The following is a 23788-nucleotide window of genomic DNA, read 5'->3' on the forward strand; positions in this document are numbered from 1 at the left end:
CTGCTGATGCTTGTGAAGCCTGTACCCAAAGGTGGAAAAATCTTTGTCTTGCTCTTGATGTAAATCAGTTAAGTCCAGACCTCTCCTGTTTCAAGACTAGTGACCCTGGCTGTAAGTGTGACCTTGGCAAATCCGATAACCTCTTTGGGCATCAGTTGCCTTATCTATGAGCAAAGTCTAAGACCTGCTGTCTCCCTATTCCAGAGATGAAAAATTCCCCTTCCTCCTCTACCTTTGGTACAGCTTGTATTCTAGGTATAATAACCATAAAATGATGAGACTTGCTCCCTTAGTCACACAAAGCAAGAAAAAAATCAGTTGCGTTTATAGACACACCTTGTATATTATATACACACAGGAGATGGTGCCATCTGGCTGTTAAATAACAGAGTGAGGTTGGAATCAATTACTGATCAGCCACTAATGAGGTAAAGATCACAGTGACTCCATCAAAGCAAATAGAACACAGGATGTTAGAACCGGAAGGGACCTTAAGAGCGTAGAATAGCCATCCTTAGTGCCAAACACAGAATTTCAGCTCTGGGTTTTTGGGATGTGGGGTGTAGAACATCAGAGCCGAATGGGACCTTAGGATGTGTATTATAGAATACCAGGTCTGGAAAGAAACTTTAAAACATAGAAAACAGAATGTTGGAGCAGGAAGGCACCACAGAGATAATTTTACATTCAGAAAAGGAAAATGAGGTTCAGAGAGAAGTGACTTACTCAAGGTCATACAGCTAGCTGAGGCCAAGCCTGGTCAAGAATTCCAGTCTCCTCCTGCTCAGTCTAGATCTCTTCTCATGACCCCACACTCCATTCCAAGCATGAAGCCCTGCTCACTTTCTAAGGTCATGGATCGTTTGCCTCTGTTTCTGGGACAAAAGTGTCTGTGAGAGGACACAGTCTTGGCCAGGATAATTTTCTTACTTGTCTGCCCCCACCCAGGTTTTTTCCCCCCTAAATTTTTTCCTGATTGTTCGGCTTCCTTTCCCCCGTGGAAGGGAAGTCTTTTGAAGGCTGAACACTCTGGCTGGCAGTCAGACAGTGATTGGCATCGGACCCAACTTTTCATTATGTCTGGAAATCATTGTGCCAATCTACATGAAACAATATGTGATTGTTTGTAATTGATTGTTCATCACTCTGCTGAGATTGGCAGGACCGTTAGTCAACAGAAGAAGGCTCTCTGGCTCCTGCTGCTCATTCCTAGGCAACTTCCCTTTCCTTTTTCCATACTCTCCATAGTTCTCTCATCTTGACAATATCAACCGGCTTTCAGCATGATAATAACTAGAATTTTTAGAATGCCTTCAGGTTTGGAAAGCATTTCACAAATATTATCTCCTTTGATCCTTACAACAGCCCTGGGAGATTTTACAGATGAAGAAACTGAAGCAGACAGTGGTTAAGTGACTTGCTCAGGGTCACACCGCTAAGAAATGTCTGGATTTGAATTTATGTCTTCCTATCTCTAGACCCAGTTCTCTATCCACTGTTGCACTTAGATATGTCTAGACACGACTGTAACCCTAAAGATGGCTATTCACAGTGTTGTAGAAAGAGCAACGAAGCCTAGAAGATCTGGGTTCAAATTCTAGCTTTGACATTCACCTTGTGACCTGGGGCAAGTTGCCTAATCCCTTTGAGTCTTAGTTGCTTTTTAATAAAATAGGGAAAGTAATACATGCATGACCTACTATCCCCACAGGGTTATGAAGACCAAATGTGTGTAAAATGCTTGGTCTGAAAGTCCTACTGAGTCAGATGGAATCTCAGACATTATTTGGTCCAACCCATACATGTACGGGAATATATTTTATAGAGTCCCTGGAAGGTGGTTATTTAACTTTCATTTGATGACCTCCAAAGATGAGGAACTCACTACTTACTGTGGCAATCCATTCCACTTTGGGTCAGGTTTAATTGCTAGGAAGTTTTTTTTTTACTTGGACCCCAAATTTGTCTTTCTATAATTTCTGCACATAGCTCCTACTTCTGCCCTTCAGAGACAAGCAGGAAAAAATCTAGTTCATCTTTCATATGTTGTTGTAGTCATTTCAGTCACATCTGATCCTTTGTGACCCCATTTGGGGATTTTCTTGGCAAAGATAATGGAGTGATTTGCCATTTCTTTCTCCAGCCCATTTTACAGATGAGGAAACTGGGGCAAAAAGGGTTAAGTGACTTGCTCAAGCTCATATAGCCAATAAATATCTAAGGGCACATTTGAACTCAGGTCTTCCTGACTCCAGGCCTAGTGCTCTATCCACTGTGTGCCACCTACTTACCCACTGCTATTAGGTCCTCCCCAAGTTTTTTCTTCCTTGGACAAATATACGTATTTCCCTCAAATGCTCCTTGTGTGCCATGTTGTTTGGTCTTCTCATTGTCTTGTTTATCCTCTTCCGGACTTGCTCTAGCATACTGATGTCTCTCCTAAAATCTGTTAAAGCTGAATGTGACACTTCAGTTGAAACACTCTGTAAATGTCAGATGTTAATATTATTTAAAAGTATAAACTCATGAAAATAACTCCTCTGATATTAGAACTGGAAGGCACCTGGGAACATGGAATGTTAGAACTGGCACTTTGCACAGGGCCTAGAACATAATAAGTACTTAATAAATATTTATTAACTGGCTGACTGATGTTCCAAAGAAGATCATTAAATTTATTTATTGAGAGATAGCTATGTTTTTATACATATATTATATCAGTAAGAGAAACCATGGCATAGTCACTACAGAGGTGGCCTCAGAACTAGGAAGATCTGAGTTCAAGTTCTGTCTCTGTATTATCCCTCTGGGCAAATTGGATCCTCTCTGTGCTCTCTTAAGATCAGCTGCAGAGAAGGTGCCAACCTACATTGGTAGATGGTGTGTCCTTATCTCGAAATTCCGAGATGTGCAAATTCCTAAATGTGTAGGAATGTTAAAAATGATGAGAGAACAGTAGGATTCCAAATGAGGTGGGCCATTCAGGGATGGCAAGGATGTGGACAGCCCGTGTGCCCCTTTGGGTGCCCCCTTGGCAACATCAAGAGGTCTCAAAGAAGCCCTTTGAGGTGTTGGGTGAACCCCCTGTGGAGGATGGTGGGAGATCTGGAGGGGAATAAGAAGGATAAGTAGGTGTTCCTGGTCTGTGATTCCCATCTATATGACAAAAGGGAATGAGTGCAGAGAGTCCAGGAGATTGCTTTGTTGTGTTCAGAGCTCTTCCCAAGCCTTGTGTATCCAGGGCACAAGCCCATCCTGCAGCTGGAGCCTCTTCTAGTGTATTATAAACCTTTTACCCAAGCAAAATGTACGTGGCTTCTAAAAAAGGAAAAAGAAAGTGCTTGGTTTTTGAGAGTCCCCTTCCCCCTTTTGTTGCTCACCGATGGTTTTCAAACTTCCCATGAACTCTGGAGAGAAAAGCACTGCCATCTGTTGGATGGAGTTAGCCTGCTCAGGCTGCCACAAGGCTGATTCAAGCTTTCCAGAGAATCTCCACTTTGCTTCTTACTTTTGGGACCATGCAAAGACCCAGTGTGATCCCTTATGTCCCACCCACAGCCCAGATGGAGGAACCTTGCTTCTCCTCCTGCCCCAACAGCTTGAATGGAGGGGACCCTGCTTATCCTCCTGCCCCAACAGCCCGAATGGAGGGGACCTTGCTTCTCCTCCTGCCCCAACAGCCCAGATGGAGGGACCTTGCTTCTCCTCCTGCCCCAACACCCCAAATGTAGGGGAGCTTCCTCACACTCCCTCCACCCCCAGCAACAGCCAGCACAGAAAGGAGTTCGTTTCTCCCCCTCCTCCCCAAGAGTCAAAAGTTGCTTACCTGTATGGTCCCTCACCTATCTGAGAAATAGATTAAAAATGTCTAAGTTTGAAAACACATCAGTTAGAGATAAAATGCAAACTCAAGCTTGGGAACTAGAGACAGAAATATTTTATTCCGTGGAGGTCCAACACAGCCTGAGCTAGCCTCCTCTCAATACTATATATTTCCATGATCCATATGGTACAAAAGTATCTAGAGCAGCTCTTTTTATAGTGACAAGTAACTGGAAAATAAGGAGGTGCACATCAACTGGGGAAATGGATGAACAAACTGTGGCATACGGATGTAATGAAATACTTTTGTAGCTGTAAGAAATAATGAAGGGGATACTTTCAGAGAAATCTGGGAAGAGGTGTGAAATAATGCAGAGTAAACCGAGCAGAACAACTTACATGATAACGACAACTCTGTAAAAATGAACACATTTGAAAGCCATAAGGACTCTGGTCGATGTAATGACCAGCTATGATTCCAGAGGACCCATGATGAAACATGCCGCCCATGTCCTGAAAGAGAGAGGGTACAGAATGAGACATACATTTTTGGACATTGCCAAAGCAGGAATTTGCTTTGCTTTACTATGTATTTTAGGAGTGTATGGGCTGCTCAGGGAGGACCTCTGATGTGAGGGCTGCTGAATACTTTTTGGGCTGCTCATCCACCTTAGGTGTCCCTCTGCCACCCAACTCTCACCTGTGTCTCTAAGAAGCTGGAGCATGCGTAGCAGTCACACTCTGGTAAAACTACCTTGGCAGATGAGCTAAACCAGGTTGAGGGTAACCAACAGACCTCACACCCATAGGTGAGTTGGGGGGTATCTGCCCCAAACATGTGAACACTTCCTTTAGTGGAATGGGTAGGTGAGAACAATTTTTCTGATGACCATGAAGGTGGCTGATGCAGGTGCTGTGGCATGCTTAGAGCCTGGTCAGACATTAAAGACACCAGGGTCATTCAATGCATGCTTGGCTATCACCACTGGACTTTGATGACTTTGGAGGAGAGAGTGAGGCAGATTAGTTTGCACAACTCTGCCTTGCTTAAGTATAATGCATGAGCGAGTCAAGACATCGACCCTTGATGTCATTGGTCCTCTTCAAAAGTGAAGAAAGAACAACATTTTTGTGACAAGGGCTTTCTTTTTCTTATTTAAAGTGGGGTGAAGTGGAAGAATTAGAAAATAGATTTTTGTTCATTGAAAAAAAATTGATGAAAAAATACAGTGTACATTTCTACTACTCGGTTACTTTTTGGTTCCTTAGGTTATTTATCAGATTGCTCAGGTCTATTAGAATTAGAGTCACTTATCACATCTGAGTAATGTTTATCCCCAAGACAAATCCTTAGCCATTTTGGATCCTGCCAGACAGATCACTTATGGGATCTGAGGGAAACCAAGTTATAGGCATTTTTTTTCCTTCTGGGGGCAACTGATTCCATCAGCCCTAGCTCACAAGGGTGGGCACTCAGGAGAAGAGCAGGAGCCTGTTTTTACTCAAATCTCTGGCAGCTCCTGGGTAGAAATGATGCTACAGACTTTCAGCCTCCACTGTCTTTTAAAGGCAATGAGTGTAGCGTGCTGCTATAGAAAGAACACTGACTTGGGAATCAAAGAACCTGGTTTTGAATCCCCAATTCACTGTTTACTAACTGCATGACCTGTGAGTATTTTAAATTCTCTGGGACTCAGTTTCTCATCTATAAAGTGAGGGCTAAATGGGCTAACTGCACTCTGAGGTCTCTTTGAGCTCTGAACCTATGATTTCCCCATTCTCCTGTCCAAATAATCATTATGGTTTGCTTTTATACAATGTTTTCAAAGGAATGGCAGTAGGGGAAAAGGGGAGGAAACTCTAGGAGATAAAATTTCAGTATGTTTCAGAAGTTGTATAAAGGGTATCATGTGTGCCTGGAGCAGCAGCAGCAGCAGCAACAAGAAGATGGGTCAAAGCCTAATATCTTCCACTGATGTTCATGAGATTCCAGGAGAGCTCCAGGAAGGTCCTTGGCATGTCAGGAATTTGAGGGTGGACCAGAGTAAGGGTCTTAACCTGAGGTCCATAGACACCCCCCTGGGGGCTTGTGGGTAGCTTTCAGGGAGTCTGTGAGGTTAAATGGGATAAAATTACATCTTTTTCCCCCTCACTAATCTCTAATTAAAATTCAGCACTTTCTTCAATTAGAAAAAATTTTAAAACCAGTGATATTGCGAGAAGGGGTTTGCTGGTCCAAAGGGGTCCCTGACACAGAAGACAGTAACAAACACTTGGACTAGAGTCACACAGGTTGGGAAGGTATGGATTTAATTCAAAAAGCATTTATTAAGCACATAATATGTGCCAGGCACAGAGACAAAAATTCCCTGTCTTCAAGGAACTCATCAATCAACAAACATTTATTCAACTATGTGCCAGGAACTTGTGAACAGACTCTACCCTCAAGGTCCTCAAGAAGCAATAAGGGGAGACAGCATGCACAGCGTGTACACACAGAAGTACATATCCAATAAGTATATGCAAAATATATTCAGGAATGTATAAACATACATATATAATCCATATAAATTTACATATAGACATATTCATACATGTGTACACACATCCATTCATACATACACATATGTGTATGTGTGTGTGTGGTTGTGTATATGTATATATGTGTATATGTGTATGTGTGTCTATATATAGACACATATATACAAGAAGCAGTTAGGAGGCTCAGTGGATAGAGCACTGGGTCTGAAGTCAGGGAGACCTGAGTTCAAATCCATCTTCAGACACTTAGTCCTTGTGTGAACCCGGGCAAGTCACTTAACCTTTGTTTGCTGTAATCCACTGGAGAAAAAATGACAAACTATTCCAGTACCTTTGCTAAGAAAACCCCCTGGAAGGTGTTGGAGTGCTATGGTCCACAGGGTCATGAAGAGTCAGATACAACTGAACAACTGAACAACAACAAAAATATGTGTAAGGTAATTTGGTTGGGGGGGGCGGGGAAGCACTAGCTACTAGGTGTGTCAGGAAAGGTTTTTTATATGAGTGAGGTTTTGGAGGAAATTAGAGGAATCATGGCATGTTGGATTGGGCATTGGGCATTGAGTTAGGAAGACCTGGGCTCAGACACTAGCTTTGTGACATGGGCAAGTCAAATGTAAAGTGAAAGGGTTGGATTGGAAGGTTTCTAAGGTTTCTGCTTTCTCTAAAGATGTGGCCCTATAAGGATATAAAGATGAGGAGGTGGAGAGGCAGTAGATTCCAGGCACTGGGCACAGAGAGCCTCTGCAAAGGCATGAAGACACAAGATAAGAGTATCAACAGCAAAGATGCTAATTTATGGAATAGTGTATAACAAGCCTCAAAAGGTAAGTTGGGGCCAGGGTTGTGAAAGGCTTTAAATGAAAAACAAAGGCATTTGTATTTGATTTTAGAAGTACCAGGGAGCCCCTGGGATTCAAAGAGCAGGGGAATGACATGGTCATATCTGAAATGCTTTGGAGGCCAAGGGAAAAAAGTACTGTTGGAGGGAATATTTCCATCTGATGTTATAAGTGCACTGAAGGTGATTTTTAGTTACAGAAACTGAATACAGAACACATCATTCCTCTCCTCCCTCTCAAAATACATATTCCATGGACGTATGACATGCTTTTTTTCTTCTTCTCATGAGTCTTGAAACTCACCTTGCTCATCAAAACTGAAGAGTTTTCCATCGTGGCAGAAACCATCAGATGTATAATCTGCGTATAATAAATACTTAATACAATCACTATTGGAGTGGAATTGAATTCCTCCTTCAGGAGCCTGTAGAGCGTGGTGGGAAATACGTGCCCACGGATTCCTCTGAAGTGGTTTGAGGTGCTCCTGGGCAGGCTCATTTCGCAGACAAGCAATTTTTCAAAGACTTTTTTGTTGCATAATTCTAAGCCTTCCCCTCTGCCTTTTTGCTGTGTTATTTTAGGTCGTGTTGTCATGTTTAAAGAGATCTGCTGCTTTAAATGACTGATCCAGTCAAACTTCCATTTTTCTGGGATATGCTTCTCCTTCTGTGAGTCATTGGCTATGAAATGAACAAGCCCAAGACTTCATCGTCGGATGGAAGAAGCATTTTAACAAACCACCAAAGTGCTCTTTCTCTTGGAAGAAATGCACCCTGGCCTTTTTCCAGCTGAAGTTGGAAACAAAACCCAAGAAAAATGAACATTAATCTTTCATGAGCCAAGCCCCCAAACGGATAGGTTGTGAGCTCAGCCCTAATTAGGCAGCATCTCAATACCAAGAACCTTTAACGAAGGAGGACACTTAACACAGGCTGGGTATTCTGCTGGGACTGGACTGTGGGAATGAAGATGTTGGGGAGGACAATCCAACTTACTTTGTAGCCATCAGGGACTGGAAGGTTAACCTGACAATTACTCAAGGAGCTTTGCCCATGAGAGAGTCACAGGGCTGCAGTAATGGAACATTCAGAGCTGTGTGTTCAGTCTGTGAAACCAAAGCACATGGCTACTAGACCACACTAGCACTAGACCACAAACTCCTCGAAGGCAAGAACCATAACTTCTTTGTTCTCGGATTTCTTCTGAAAAGTAAAATAGCGACAGCGTGTTGGTGTGGGCAGAGCACCAGTCTGGGCAGGGAAATCTGGGTTCAAATCTAACCTCTGGTACTTATTGCCCATATGACCTTTGACAGGTCACCTCACCCCTGCCCCTTAGGATTCCTAGTCTCCTTCAAGATAGTGCACATGCTACCTTGACATAAGATTGTAGAATTGGAGCACAAAGGGTCTTTAGAAATTGTCAAGGCCAAATCCCTCATATAGATGATGACCCTGGGGAGAAGGGAGATGAAGTGACTTGCCCAGGGTCCCATAGCTAGAAAGGGCATAATGTAGGATTTGAACTCAGGTCTTCTTGACTCTAAACCCAGTGATTGAGCCACTGAGCCATCAGCAAGTACCTTCCCTGTCACTTTGAATATTCTTTCTGTTTCTCTGTCTGTTTCTGTGCCTTTCTCTCTCTACATGTATGTGTATGCATACATCATGTGTACACACACATGTGTATATAGATATACATTACACATAGTGTATATACACATGTGTTATATGTACCTGTATACATGTGAGTGTGTGCTATATATACATGTACATACACACACGTACAGGTTGTGTTCTCTGATAGTGTGCAAGCTCTTTGAGGGACAGGATTGCTTCTCTTCTGTCTTTGTGCTCCTAGTTTCTAGTAGACTTCCATGCTCATGGTAATTGCTCAATAAATGTTCCTTAAATTATTGATTCATTCCTTGACTTACCTGCTCAGTCATAGACAAATTGCAATCTGGGTTGGTGTGGGCCGTTGCCATCCTGGAAGCGGCCTATAATGCTAAAATCATGGCCTCTATATATTTCCTCTGCATGTTGTCGTTCTGCCAGTTTTCAGTTGTGTCCGACTCTTCATGACCCCATTGGGTTTTCCTTGGCAAAGGTCCTGAAGTGGTTTGCCATTTCTTTCTCCAGCTCATTTTACAGATGAAGAAACTGAAGCAAATAGGGTTAAGTGACTTGCCCAGGATCATCTGTAAGTGTCTGAGCCTGGATTTGAACTCATGATGATGAGTCTTCCTGGTTCCAAGCCCAGCACTCTATCCACTGCACCACCTAGTTGCCCTCTAAGTATGGTAGGTGCTTAATGAGTGTCTATTGGATAAATAAAGGCAGTATAGTGAATGAAGGAGAACTAGACTTGGAATCAGAAGGCCCTGGGTTCAAGTTCAGGTTCTCACTCCGCCACATGCTTGATAGCTGTGTGAACTTGGGAAAGTGGATTAACCTCTCTTAGCTTCTCATCAAAGAATGGGAATAATACTTGACTAATCTACCTCACAGAGTTTTCATGAGGAAAGTGCTCTATAAATCCTAACATATTACCTAAATGTGAGTTGTTGTTTTCATTAATGTATCTTGTTTCACTACCTCCATTGCATATGGCAGTTCATGAAGAAAAAGGAGCATTGTAGGCATGAAGGAGGCAGCCTGTGTAAAACTTAGGTGGGCTCTAGCTGGAATGTTTCACTGAAATGCCATCTCCAGGGGAACCAGGATCCAACTGCCTAGTGCTCATCACTTAAAATGATCAGAGATAAAGACAGCATGCCTAGAATATACTCAGAGTCATGGCTGTCCGAATCCTCCATGATCCTACCTCGTTGGCCATCATTGCTGTTATCAGAGCTGGAAAGGTTCCTAGAGATCATTGAGCACAACCCACTCACTATCCAGGGAAGAAGCAAAGATGCCAAGAGCTGTCTGTCTGTTGTTCAAAGTGTGGGGGCTCATGCCCCAAAGTCAATGCTCTTCCAGAATATCCTGCTGTCTCCCTGAATCTGATCAAGTTGGATACTCTTTCCAACAATGCAAATTGAGACCGATCCATGCCTGATGCTTATTTGCTATATCTCAGGGTAATGGTCTCCGCATCCCCTGTGATCTTCCCACCCCATCTCGCCTGTACTAGCCTTCCTGCATTAGTCTGCCTTCTCACAACTCACAATCGATAACATTCAGGACACTCAATGTGGGGGGAGTTCTGCCCAATTTTCACTTGCGAGGTGTGGACAAAAAGCCTTCATGCACACACGTTTGGACATGTGGTTGGCTCTTATGAAGCTATTTTCTATATATTTGACCCTCAAAAAAAAAGCATTGTGCTTGGTCCTTGATTTCATACTGATAGCATTAATCTTCCCCTTGGGCCCTCCAATGTCATTAACTTCTGCTTGGGATGAATTTCCCATAAAACCCTGCTGCAGCACATGTGTCTGAGCTCCCTGTATGCCTTATTCCTGTGGTCAGTGTACTGCTTCATTCTATTACCCTAATTAACAAGTGTTAATATAGAAAGACAGAGCCAGAATCTTATTCTATTGGCATGCCTGGGAGGCTTTTCCAAGGATTTCAGTGGATGAGAATTTGGTCAGGCATTACTTGGCACTGGAAAACTTTCTCATCGTCCCTGAACTTTGTTAATGTTAACTCATTAACCCTGGTCAGTGTGGTGACTTTCCAAGCAGAGGATGGTGGTAGGGAAGGAGTATCTGTCCTACAACCCATCCCTGCTCCGTCCTTGGCCACTGGTCATTCAGAGAGAGGCAGGATAGTTATATTGGAAGAGCACCAGACTTAGGGTTGGAGGACTTGAGTTCCATCCCCGTTGATGCCTACCAGCTGTGTGACCCAGGGAAATCATTCATTTTCTCTCTACCTCAGTTTTCTTATCTGTAAAATAAGGATAATGATATCAGCTGCCTCACAGGATTGTTGGGAGGGGGAATCAACTGAAATAATTAATACAAAATACTTTGAAAACCTGAATGTTGGATTTGGAGTCAGGGACATCTGAACTCAAAACCCAACTCTGACATCTACAATTCTATGACCACAGGTAAGTCACCAATCTCTGGACTTCATGAGACAATGTACAGGAAACACCTCAAATCAGCTAATGCTACAAATCGGAGTTTGATTTGTGGTTTTGCTGATTTTCTGTACTGAAGAATGGGATAGGTAAAATATTAATAATTGAAATTAAACTTTAAAATGTGTTGTGTATTTTTAGAGAGAGCCAGTTGTTAAAACATTTATTGGTAAACTGCTCCCTGGCTAAAATGTCCATCTGGAAACGGAATAGATTGAGAAATTAAAGACTGAGAAATTATTTAATACGATCATTTGACAGTACGATCTCAAAGCAAGTTAATACCAAACTATACTTTGCATATGTACAAGTGGTTATCTTGTTGATTTGATCTCTGCAATATTGTACTTCTCCCTAAGTTATTTCTCTTTCATTCAACTCTAAAATCCTTCAGGGGATCATCAAATTATAGAGGTTTATTTTAGTTCTAAAATATTATGAAGAATCATAGATTTAGAAATGGAGGGAATTTAGAGGTCACTTAACACAACTGCCTCACTTAAAAAAAAGATGAGATTTGCTTAAAAAGATGATTAAAAAAAAGAAAGGCCAGAGAGGTTGGGATTTCCCCAAAGTCACACAGAGCCAGATGTGAACCTATGTCCTCTGATTCCAAATCCAGAACTCTTTCCACTGTATTAAGCTCTTTCCAGGATTGTACCTTGGTATGAAAATGTGTTTTACACAGGGTGGCAGGGTGGAGGAGTTGGTAATAAGTATTTATTGAATCAAACAATTGTTTGATGAGAATTTCTTAAGCACCTACTGTGTGACAAGCACTGTGCTATGTGCTAGGGACATAACAACACAAGTCAGCTAGTCTTTGCCATCAAGGAGCTTGGGAGGGATGGTGGTAGATAGCAAATAAAGATTTATTAAGCTCCTACTATGTGCCAAGCACTGAAGAAAAACACACGCGCAGGTGTCTACAAAAGAAATAAATACAAGGTAATTAGGAGGAAGACCCTAGGAGTATAGGAGAGGTGCTTGAGGTGATCTGTGGAGGAAACAGAAGAGGTGAGGAGGGAGTAGAGAATAAGGAAAAGAAGGAATTTTTAAGTGAACTGGGGTTGCCATTTGTTATTTTGTAAAGTTATTTTTAATTTATGAAATAAAATAAACATTTCCATAACATAATATGGTAATTACAGTATAACAATTCCTTTTGGAATTAAATCTGGCTCAGAGGTAAGTTCAATCAATCATCAAGGATTTTTTCAATACCTACTATGTACCAGGCACTGGAGATAGAAATAAAAAAGCTCCACCCTCAAGGAGCTCATGCACAATTATTGGTATTTTGGAGAAGGTAAAGGTGATCTGATTTTTGTCAGGTGACTGTGTGGTTACAGCAGCCCCTTATCTAAACAGTTTGTGTGAGCACAAGGAAGCATCACAAAGGAAAATGGACCTGGAATCTAGCAAAGACCCAGGTTTGAGTACTGCTTTTCACATTCATCTCATGATCTTGAACAATTTGCTTAATTTCTGAGTCTCAGCTTTTTCATCTATAAACTGGGGGCATGTATACCTGCCTTTCCCATCTGAGATGGTTATTGAGAGAATTGGTTAATCCCAAAGTGTTCGTTAAGTACCTACTGTGTGCCAGGCACTGTGTTAAGCACTAGGGATATAAAGAAAAGGGAAAGATAGTTATTGTTCTCAAGAAATTTCCAATCTAATGGATCAAACGGGGTAACTCAAGGAAAGTGTTTTGCAAACCTTAAAGCTCTATATAAAGGTCAGCAATTAGTACTAATTATCTGATTGATTATTATGAGTGGCCACTGCCACCTTCTCTAGTAAATGAGTTTCTGTGGTTTCTGAGAATTGTCAAGGTGACTTTCTGGTCAAGGCGGTAACAGCAGTGTTGGGATCAGCAATGTCCTTCTGGTGCCATCACCCCAGTGAGCTGAGGAATAGCTTGTGGTGGGTAAGGGAGCACCAGGGTATTTGGGGCACAGGGGAAGCATGCATGGCGTGGCATGCTTTGTTGCTCTCAGCAAAGCTACATATGGGACTTCGGATGTGATCATTCAAATACACTCTGATTGCCCATCCAACATCTGCTTTTACCATATTGGACTGTGAATATTTCAGATCAACAATCTCCATCCAGATGTGTTTGTGTCATGAACTCTATGCACCCTGCTAGAAATTATTGATGTTTCAAAAGGAGAATTAAGAAGTCACCCAAGCATACACATAGAAGCAACCTGGGATATGCCGCCTGTACACTTTGGTGCATTTCTTGGCTATCCACTGGAGATAATCTGAGCACTGACTTCTCCTCCATTGATTGTCTCTCTTACCCTTGCCAAAGGGCATTTGCAACAGGTGCGTTGTCAGCCTCTCATCCAGTGGCTTTTGGAAGTACAGTATTGGGCATGTCATCAGCAGCACAGGCCTCAGATGCCAGCATCTTTGTCTCTCCTCATTTCTCAACCCATGCATGTTGGTCACTACTTCACAGAAAAATCCCCTCCAGTATTCAGTCAGCTGTGATTCAAAGTTCTGTACCCAAATAGGCTTGAGGTCTGGAACACTTACTCTGAAAGACTTCTACTTATCTTTCTTCCCTCTGCTAAGCCTTCTTCTCTGCTAAATTTTCTTCCCATCCATCATCTTTGCTGCCTTCTCTTTGTTACGCATTCTTCCTTCTGCCTGAGACTTCTTTGTCATTGCTAACCTTTCTTCCTTCCTTCTCCTAGGTAAGGGGTGGGAAACCTGCAGCCTTGGCCTCCAGGCAGCAGGTTCCCCACCCCTGTGATGTCTTCTTCCCAGCCTTAAAAGGAGACCATCCAATGCCTCTAGGAGTTGAGGGATGTTAACCACAATCAGAGAAGGTTGGTCAGGATGGTGAAGGAAATTGAAACTATGACACAGGAGGATATGTGGAAGAAATTGAGAATGTATAACCAGGGAAGAAAAGACCTCATGGGAAACATGATACCTATTTAAGTCTTTGAAGGTCTGCTAAGTGGAAGAAGCATTTGGCTTATTCTGGTTGGCAATGGAGGGCAAGATTAGGACCAACAGTTAGAAATGATAGGGAGGGAGATTCCTGCTCACTATTAGGAAGAACACCTTGACATTTAGGATTTCCAAGATGGAACAGGCTACTTCAGGAGATAGTGAGTTCTTTGTTATTAGAGGTGGCCACTTGTAGTGAATCGGAGAATCACAAAATCTTGGAGTTTTTAGGCATGGAAAATTTATTTACTCTAACCCCTATTGGAAGAAGAATCTATAACCTCCATTGCCTTTGGTTTCTTCATCTGTAAAATGAGGTTAGAATAAAGTTAAACATCTTGGTTTCCTTTCAACTTAAAATTGTGGTCCCACGATCCCATCTATACCATTCTTGACAAGTGGCTGCCCGCCTTCTCTTGGTGACCTCCAGTGACTGGAAACTCTCTACCTTGGGACACAGGTCATTTTACTTCAGGGCAGCCTAGATATTGTAGGAGGGAATCATGCTTCAGGTTGTGGAAGTATGGACAACTCCAAGGGTCCCTCCCCTTGCCTCTTTCAATCTCTTACTCTGTGCTATCTCTCCGGCATCAGGTTATGCCATGCAGGACTGAGCAAAACATAGAACCAATTCCTAGATGCCAAACTAGATTGCACAGCTTTAACTAAACGCGTTCTTTTCTTTGTGAGATGCTGCAAAGATTGGAAAAAGTTGGAGGCAGAACAATGTGACAGATAACAAAGGGGCACCTCAAGAATTGGTTCTCTTCCAAGCTTTAGACAATAGCAACAATCAGAGTTATAATATCCCTAATTTCCATAGCACTGTCTATTCCAACCAATCTTGATGATTGCAGAACCTATGGGCACAAAAGACCAGAGAATAAATATTCAGAGAGGCTCGTTGGGCCACCAAAGAAATGCAGCAGTGCTAGGGATGGGAGAGAGGCAGCTGGCTACGGAGGTTTCTTTGTCCCTGATTTCCTGGGCCTGCTTAATAAACACAGGGTAGTGAGGGCTTTCAGAGCGGTGGCCGAGGCAGTGGGCTTTCCAACACAGCTGAGAATCCAAGGATGAATCCAGCTGAGGCAGGAAGGTCTCATCAGAATTCAATCCCACAAGTACACACATGTGTGCCTAGCATGGGACCGAAGTGGGGATCCTCGAGTTTTCTTCATGAAGCCTGGTGGAAAGAGCACTATCCTTGGAATCAGAAAACATGGGGTTGAATCCCACCTCCATCACTTATTGGTTGGGTGATCTGGGGCTAATTATTTCACCCCTCTGAGACTCATTTTCTTCATCCATAAAAACTTACCCCACAGAGTTATTGTATAACAGAAACCTGCACTGGTACCCTGGGCATCTTCCTGGCTTTGGGTTCAAAGCTACCCTCATGCTTCAACCCCATAATTCTCCCCTCTTTAGAACAGTGAAGATTTATCAAATGGCAGCAATAGAGCAAGAATAAAAACAATTTGCTTACAGTAGAAGGCCTCATAACATAAAGAGAATACATTAACAGCGCGCATCCCTAACACCCATGGCCCACCTCACCCCTTTCTGAATGCTCTAGAGAAGGAGGATTGTAAATTGAGGAGGTAGCCTGGTACAGTGGGGGGAAAGCAATGATTCTATTGTAATAGCAGCGATGATAATAATGGCAACTAACATTTCTGTGCTCTGTGCCAGGCACCGTGCTAAGCATTTTACAATCATTATAAAATTTGATCCTTCCTATAGCTGTTGTGCAGTTGTTCAGTCATGTCTGACTCTTCATCCATGGACCTTATTATGCCAGGTCTTTCCATCCTCCACTGTCTCCTGGTCTGTCCAAGCTCATGTTCATTGTTTCCGTGATTCTATTTGCCTTCTTCTGTTCCCCTTTCCTTTTACTTTCAATTTTCCCGAATATCAGGGTCTTTCCCAATGAGTCCCATCTTCTCATTATGTGGCCAAAGTATTTAAGCTTCAGCTTCAGTACTTGACCTTCCTGGGAAGTGTCAGAGGTCCTGGGTTCAAAACCTTGGATGTTTACTGCCTGTTTGATCTTGGGTGAGTCACTCAACATCCCTGAATCTCTGATCCTTCATCTGTAAAATGAGAAGGTTGTATTAGATGACCACTGATGTCCCTTTTAACTCATCTGTGACCCCATGGGTACAGCTCATTTCAAAGAAACCTGAGAAGTGATGCAGAGTGAAGTGGACCAGAGCCAGGAGAACAATACAATACAATAATATTGCCGTAAAGAAAATGACTTGGAAAGATTTACGAACTCTGATCAATGTAATGGCCAACCACAAATCGAGGCTTGTAATGAAGTGTGCTACCTGCCTCCTTAGAGAAAGGTCATGTACTTTTGGCCAGAATGAGACATACATTTTCAAACCTCGATAATTTGTGGATTTGTTTTGTTTGACTACATTTATTTGTTAAAGGTTTTTTTTTCATTTTCTTTTTTCAGTGGGGAAAAGATTTAGGAGGGTCAGAATGATCAGTAATAGTGATACCCTTCCCCTCCCAAAAAAGAAGAGACAGCCATCAAAGCATTTTTTAATGCAAAGAAGAAAATAGATGGAAATTCAGAGAAAAACACAGCTCAGCAGGATAGCTTTAAAAGTAATGGATTTAATTTGTTAAATACTATTTAAAAAGCAAATAATATATACTCATACTCAAGATTTGCAGTTTCACATACAACCATCTCTCTCTGTTTTACTTTGCATGTATAAACTCTCTCTATGTCTCTGTCTCTCTGTGTTTCCGTGTCTCTGTCTCTGTCTCTGTCTGTGTCTCTGTGTGTGTCTGTGTGTGCGTGTGTGTGTGTGTATGTCCCTGTCTCTTTCTGTCGCTCTCTTTCATTAACTACAAGATAATTTTTTTTAAGATCCTGTGTGCAGGACATAATGAATCAAATGGTATGATTATTACTCCTCATTACTCTTTGCCTTATGGCTTATTGACAGGTCAGGACTTGGCTGCCGCTTTCCCCATTGGGATGAGTTTTGTCTGGGACCTGGACAAGTACAATTACTTGGGATCCCAAACCTGGTCAATGGTGACTTCAAATGTGAGGAATGCCAGTGGGGGCTCAGGAACTGCAGTGGCAAGTAATAGAAGTTTATTCCCCCTGACACGAGGTGGGTGGGAGTTGCAGCCATGTGGCATACTTGCCGCTGGGAATCCAAATCTTCCTGACTCTGAGGCTGCCTTCTGTCCACTGATTCCTTCTGACTCATATTTATCTTATTATGTCTAGGTAAATATTATGATAGGTCGTGGTATTTTCTTCACAAAAGAATAAATGCTGTATTTTTAGTTTATTGCAACAGTGGCCAGAAAATTTCAGTGGAAAAGCTTCAGAACAATTACATCCTAGCTATTTGAAGGTTTGTCCAAATATCAAGAGAGTTTATAGGCAAATCAGTACTTTGCTGGTATTTTTCTCCACAAAGTCATCCAAAATTGAATGTACCAGAAGTAAATAACATGTTTCTATTTGGTACTGTGATAGCTGAGCCTGGTCTTCTGCAAAAGAAAAATGTAGAGATTCATCCCATCAGTAAAGAGACAACGTGGGATGCTGTAATAAGTATGGGCTATAGAGCCAAAAGATCTGGGTTCAAGTCCTGACTCATCCTACCTTTGTGAGTATGGACAATTCATTTTATTGTTCTTAGCCTCAGTTTCCCCATTTATGTAATAGAAATAATAATCTTGTACTACCTACCTCAGACAGTTGCTGGGAGGTACAAATGGTACAATATATGTCAAATTATAATTGCAAAGAATTTTTTAAATGTAATCAATTATTATCACCCATCTCACCCACTAGTATTTGAAATTCACAAAATCTCAATGTCAGAAGGGACATTGAGGGGACAGAAGGGACATCCAACCCCTGCCTGACAAGTGCCTCCAGACCATCTCTGATGAGAGATTATCCAGCCTTTGCTTGAAAACTTCCAGTGAAGGGCAATCAATTGCTCTTGGAAGCCCATCCTGCTTTTGGACAACTACAATTTTTAGGAAGTTTTTTTTTCCTTACACCAAACCTAAATTTGCCTATTTCCAGCTTCCATTGCTCTTCATTCTGGGGCCAAGCCAAACAAGCCTGGTCCCTTTCATACATAGTAGCCCCACAAAGAATTAAAGATGGTGATCATGGACGTATGGATGAAGTCTTCTCTGCATTAACCACTGCCAGTTCTTGTGACCAATCCTCATGTAGAAGGGACTTGGGGCTGTTCTTGGGACACTTTGTAGATTATCAATGTCCTTACTAACTTGAAGTCCCCAGAAATGAACACAACATGCCAGATATAGTTAGAGCAGTACAGATACAGCTGGACAATCACTTCCCTTTTCCTGGAAGCTATGCCTTTCTTAATGCATCCCAAGATGGAACTCACTGCCATATCATGCTGATGGTTCATTTTGAGCATGCAGGCCACTCATCTCCTTCTCCTCACATTCCAGATTGTTTTCAAAGTAATTATTGTTTAGCCATGTTTCCTCCATCTCCTACTTGTGAAGTTGAATTTTTGGACCTAGATGTAAGACTTACCATTCATTCCCATTATATTTCATTCTCTTAGATTCAGCCTAAGAATCTAGTGTGTCAAGATATTTTGGGGTGCTAATTCTGTCAACTAGTATTAACTATCCCACCCAGCTTTGTAGAGTGGGCAAATCTGATAAACATGCCTTCCACCTTTATACAAAGCATAAATAAAAATATTAAATACTACAGGGCTATTATAGCATTGGGACTGCTAAGTGGCACAGTAGATAGAGTGCTAGGCCTGAAGTCAGGAAGACTCATCTTCCTGAGTTCAAATCTGGCCTCAGACACTTACTAGCTGTGTGATCCTGGGCAAGTTACTTAACTCCATTTACCTCAGTTTCTCCATCTGTAAGATGAGCTGGAGAAGGAAATGGCAAACCACTCTTGTATCTTTGCCAAGAAAATCCCAAATGGGGTAATGAAGAGTTGAACACAATTGAAATGACTGAACAACAACAACATTATAGCATTGATCTAAAATGTAAATCCCTGGGGCACTTGACTGGAAGCCTCCTTCCAAACTGATATCAAACTATTCCTGACTCCTCTTTGGGTCCATCCATCCAACCAATGCCAAATCCAACTGATGATACTACTGTTTAACCTAGATCTTTACGCATGAGAGACTTTGCCAAATGCTTGACAATACCTGCAGTAAACTATATCCAAAGAATTCCCTTGATCTGTGAGTTTAGTAACCTCTTAGTAAAGTCAAATCCTTTTCCCACTCTATTGTGCTGTCTCCTTTCTTGCACCAAGAAAAACAAATATAATCTTTAGAAAGAACTCTGGAGTTGGAGTCAGATAGCATGTGTTTATACTCCAGTTCTGCCACTTAGTAAGTGTCTGACATTGGAAAAAGTAATTTCATCTCCCTGGGTCTCATTTTCCAAATCTGTAAGTTGAAAGTGTTAGACTAAATGGCTTCTTCTAGCTTTAAATTAAAACAGCTAAAAACAGTGAACATGAGCCCTCTCTACTATTCTTCCCTCCCTCAGGATGAAAATCTCTGGTCCCTTCAAGCATAACTTCAAGGTTTTATATCAACCTGGTTTCTGTCCTCTGTATGACTCCAGATTGTTGGTGTCCTTCCCAAAATGTGGCACCCAAAGCTGAACTTATGCATACTAAGGGAAATGGGGTTCAGCTGGCATAATCTGTCCTCAAAGTGACCATTCAGGCTCTGTGCGATTGCCTATTCACTTTCTAGGTAACATTTTATGATTTTATCATTGATTGTTATTAATATATCAATTGATAATACATTTTGGGAGGGGAAATGGATATTCAGAAATAAAAGCTATAAATAAAAATTAATTTTTCTGCCCATGAATTAAAGTCAACTGCACCACGAGTCATGGAATCATGAAAAATTCTTCTTCTGCATTTTGAATACTGGAACCCTACTGGCCTGTCCTCCAGGTCTGTGGCACTTCTCTCACTCTCCATGATTTTCCAAAGATCACTGACAGAGGCACAGAACCATAATCCCTTTCAGTGCCCTGGAATATAACTCAGCTAGGCTTGATGAACTTACTAAGCACAAGTGAGGAGATCTCTTCCTGTCTCCCTTCTTGTTTTCACTGTCCTATTAACCATTTTTATTCTGTACTGCCCAGTCTGAAGACCATATTCCTTGGTAGAAACAAAAAAAGAGTTGAGCAGTTTTACCTTCTCTAGGACATCTTTGCCCATTGTCTCATTCACTCTGCATGGCAGCTCTCTTCCCTCTTTGAGCTTTCCTTGACCTCCAACACCACTAAAAACAAAGTCCTTTGCATTGTCTTCACATTTATCATGAATCTCAGCTGGTTCTGGGCTGTGACTTTCTTAGTATTTGTATGTGGAAGAATCATATAGGCTTTTGTATTCGTGTCCTTGCTTTCATCCTTTTCTATGATATGTCAAATCTAAGTTGGAAATTTTAAAAAAAGTTTGTCAACTTAGCACAACTGATTAAAAAAAACCCTTCTACATTGCTTGGTGAATCCTTGTGCCTCCACACTATTCTCTTTACATAGCTCCCCCTTTGTGGATCCAACAGACGGCTCATTGGAGTCAATTTTGTTTGTGTCAGAATCTTATGCTTGAGAGTGTGTCATTCCCTTGGGAAAGTATTCTATATTAAAGGACTCGTGAGCCCGAATCCTGACAAAGACAAATAAAACTACTCTAAAACCAATTGGCAAAAGTAAGACATTCTAGTAGAGACGCAAATCTATTTCAATCCTGCAATCTCATTTCCTGACACCCTCAGGAGGTAGAAATATTTTTACTGTACTTTGGCAGTCTTGGGGTTGAAACCAAGAGAGAACCATTGACTTCATACCCCTGTCGACTGCACAGACTACAGTCAGAGGGGAATTTCAGTCCACTGATCAACTATATCCTTTGGATTGAAAGCAGACAGCAGCAGGGACTATAAAATACCCTGCCTGGAAAGAGATTTTTGAATAGTGATATTGTCAAAATGCTGGGGAAGTTGTAGAAACATTCTGGTCTTTTGGTTCCCACTCAAGTATTTTCTGACACAGTATTTAGTTGCACATCAACAATATGCCAAAGAGACAGTAGCTGAGACATGCAAAGAACATGTGTTGTATGTCTTAAATGTTGCTGCTGCTTTAGAAGGTAAAGGGAATGTTGGATGAGCTTCCAGGCAGTCCCTTGATATAAATAACTTCCTCCTTCCCTATATCCTCCCTCCCTGATAAATCCAAACCGTATGGAAATACACAATATGATATGACAGAGTCTTCTCTGCAGTGTGGAAAGGTCACTGGATTTTGAATCTGAAGACTTGGGTTTGAATTCTAATTCCTCACTTAGCTGTGTGATTTGGGGCAAATCACCTCTCTCTGCCTCAGTTTCTTTCTCTGTCAGATCAGGAGGCTGGACACTCTGGTCCTTTCCAGCTTTGAGACAATGGACCTTTGATGCATGGTCCTATTGCCTGAATCTTTTGCGTATACCATGGGCAACAGACCTTTGTACCTTTATGTCAGCTTCCGTAATGGTGGAGAATGTTGTCTTGGGCACACAGACTGCTACTGCCCTGAAATGCCCATCTCTGGCAATGGCAAGGCTCACTTGAAGAATCTGGAGTCCAAACCAGGTGAAAGCATCTCATGAATTGGTTGGTGCATCAGGCTGAGATGACCTCGAAGGCTCTTTCCAACTCTGAGGGTCCAACTCCTCACTGACAGATAAGGAAACTGAGACACAGAAATGAGGGGTAGTGTTTAGCAACTAATTACTAATTGTGAATTCTGCCTTTTCCTCATCTGTAAAATGAAGAGGCTGGATTAGATCTTAAGATTTAGAGCTAGAAGGGACCTGAGAGACCATTGAGTTCAACCCCATCCCTCACAAATACACCTAATTTTTCCAATGAGGAAACTGAGGCTGAAAAAAGTTAAGTAACTTTCCCGGGATCACACAGCTAATAGGCAGGATTTGAACTCAGGCCTTCCCAACTCCCAGCTTTATTCTCTATCCACTGTAACCACATAGCTATTTCTTAGATGGCTTCTTATTTGATAGGACATTAACAACTCAGAGAGATTAGCTGAGATATGCCTAGTGCCTCAGGGTGTAATCCCACCCACTGTCAGCCTATCCTCTGATATCCTGACCTGCCCCTTCTTCCCCTCCCTCCCCTCAACTGTATTTTGTTGCAGGTGCAAATTCATCTATAAGTGACCAGTGGCCCTCTGATGGAACTCTCTGCCCTCTCAGCTTCCCCTTTTAATTTCCCCAAGACTCAGCTCAAACAGCTACCTTCTACAGGAAGTCTTTCCCAGTCCATCCCCCCAGATTTCTCCCCCCTAGTTTCTTCTCTGCTGAGGTTACCTTCTGTCCACTCTCTATATAGCTTGTAGGTCATTCAGTCAGTCAACTAGCATTAATTAAACCCCTACTATGGACCAGGCACTGTGACAAGTGCTGGAGATACAAAGAAAGGCAAAAATCAGTCTCTACTCTCAAAGTCTGTTTAAATGTGGAGTCTCCATTCAAATATGAGCTTCTTGAGGGCAGAGATTATATTTTTTGCCTTTCCTTGCATCCCCAATACTTAGCCCAGTGCCTAATATACAGGTGCTGAATAAATGCTTGTGCCTGACTGACTAACTGAATGTCGACTCTTATGAGCTGAAAAAAGTTAACACGCCTGAAAAAAATCGCACGTGACTTCGAGAACTAGCTCACTTATCTGTATAATCGGGGCCATGACAATTCATTTTTTAACTTGTTCAAATGACTGCTGCAGTCCAAAAGCCATGAGGCCTGTTGGTCTCTGACATTTACTTATTACAAGCCTGGTATAGTCTGTAATGGAGCAGGCAAAATCCTTTTCACAAATGAATTCACTTAGGGGAAAAAGGATCTGCCTGGAATAAGCCACAACTCGTAGGACGCATCTAATGTTATTTTATGTTTTCATTGGTTTGGGCTTAATTTGTTTTCTTTTGTCAGCCCCAATAGATGAGTACAAGGTAATTTTTATTTGAATTTGGCTAAATAGGAAATATTAGCTAAATAGCTACCAAATAATATCCTACTGGGGAGAAGAAATTATTAACTTGTCCTTTATTTTGGTACCTTGATGCTTATAACAATAATAATAACAACTAACATTCATATAGTACCTACTATGTGCCAGGCACCATGCTAAATACTCTTCAATTATTTCATTTGACCCTCACAACAACATTGCAAGGTAAGTATTGTTTTCCTCATTTTATACTTGAGGTGACAGAGACAGAGGCTAAGTGACTTGTCCAAGGTCACACAGCTGGTAAGTTTCTGAGGCTGGATTTGAACTCAGGTCTTCCTGACTTCAAGGCTGATGCTCTATTCATTGTGCCACCTAGCTGACTAATTATAGAATCACTGATTGGTGCAAAGCACTTCATACAGGGTGTCTCAAGAGGCTCAGAAT

This window comes from Trichosurus vulpecula, chromosome 6 (assembly GCF_011100635.1).
Source record: "Trichosurus vulpecula isolate mTriVul1 chromosome 6, mTriVul1.pri, whole genome shotgun sequence".
NCBI classification, from domain to species: domain Eukaryota; kingdom Metazoa; phylum Chordata; class Mammalia; order Diprotodontia; family Phalangeridae; genus Trichosurus; species Trichosurus vulpecula.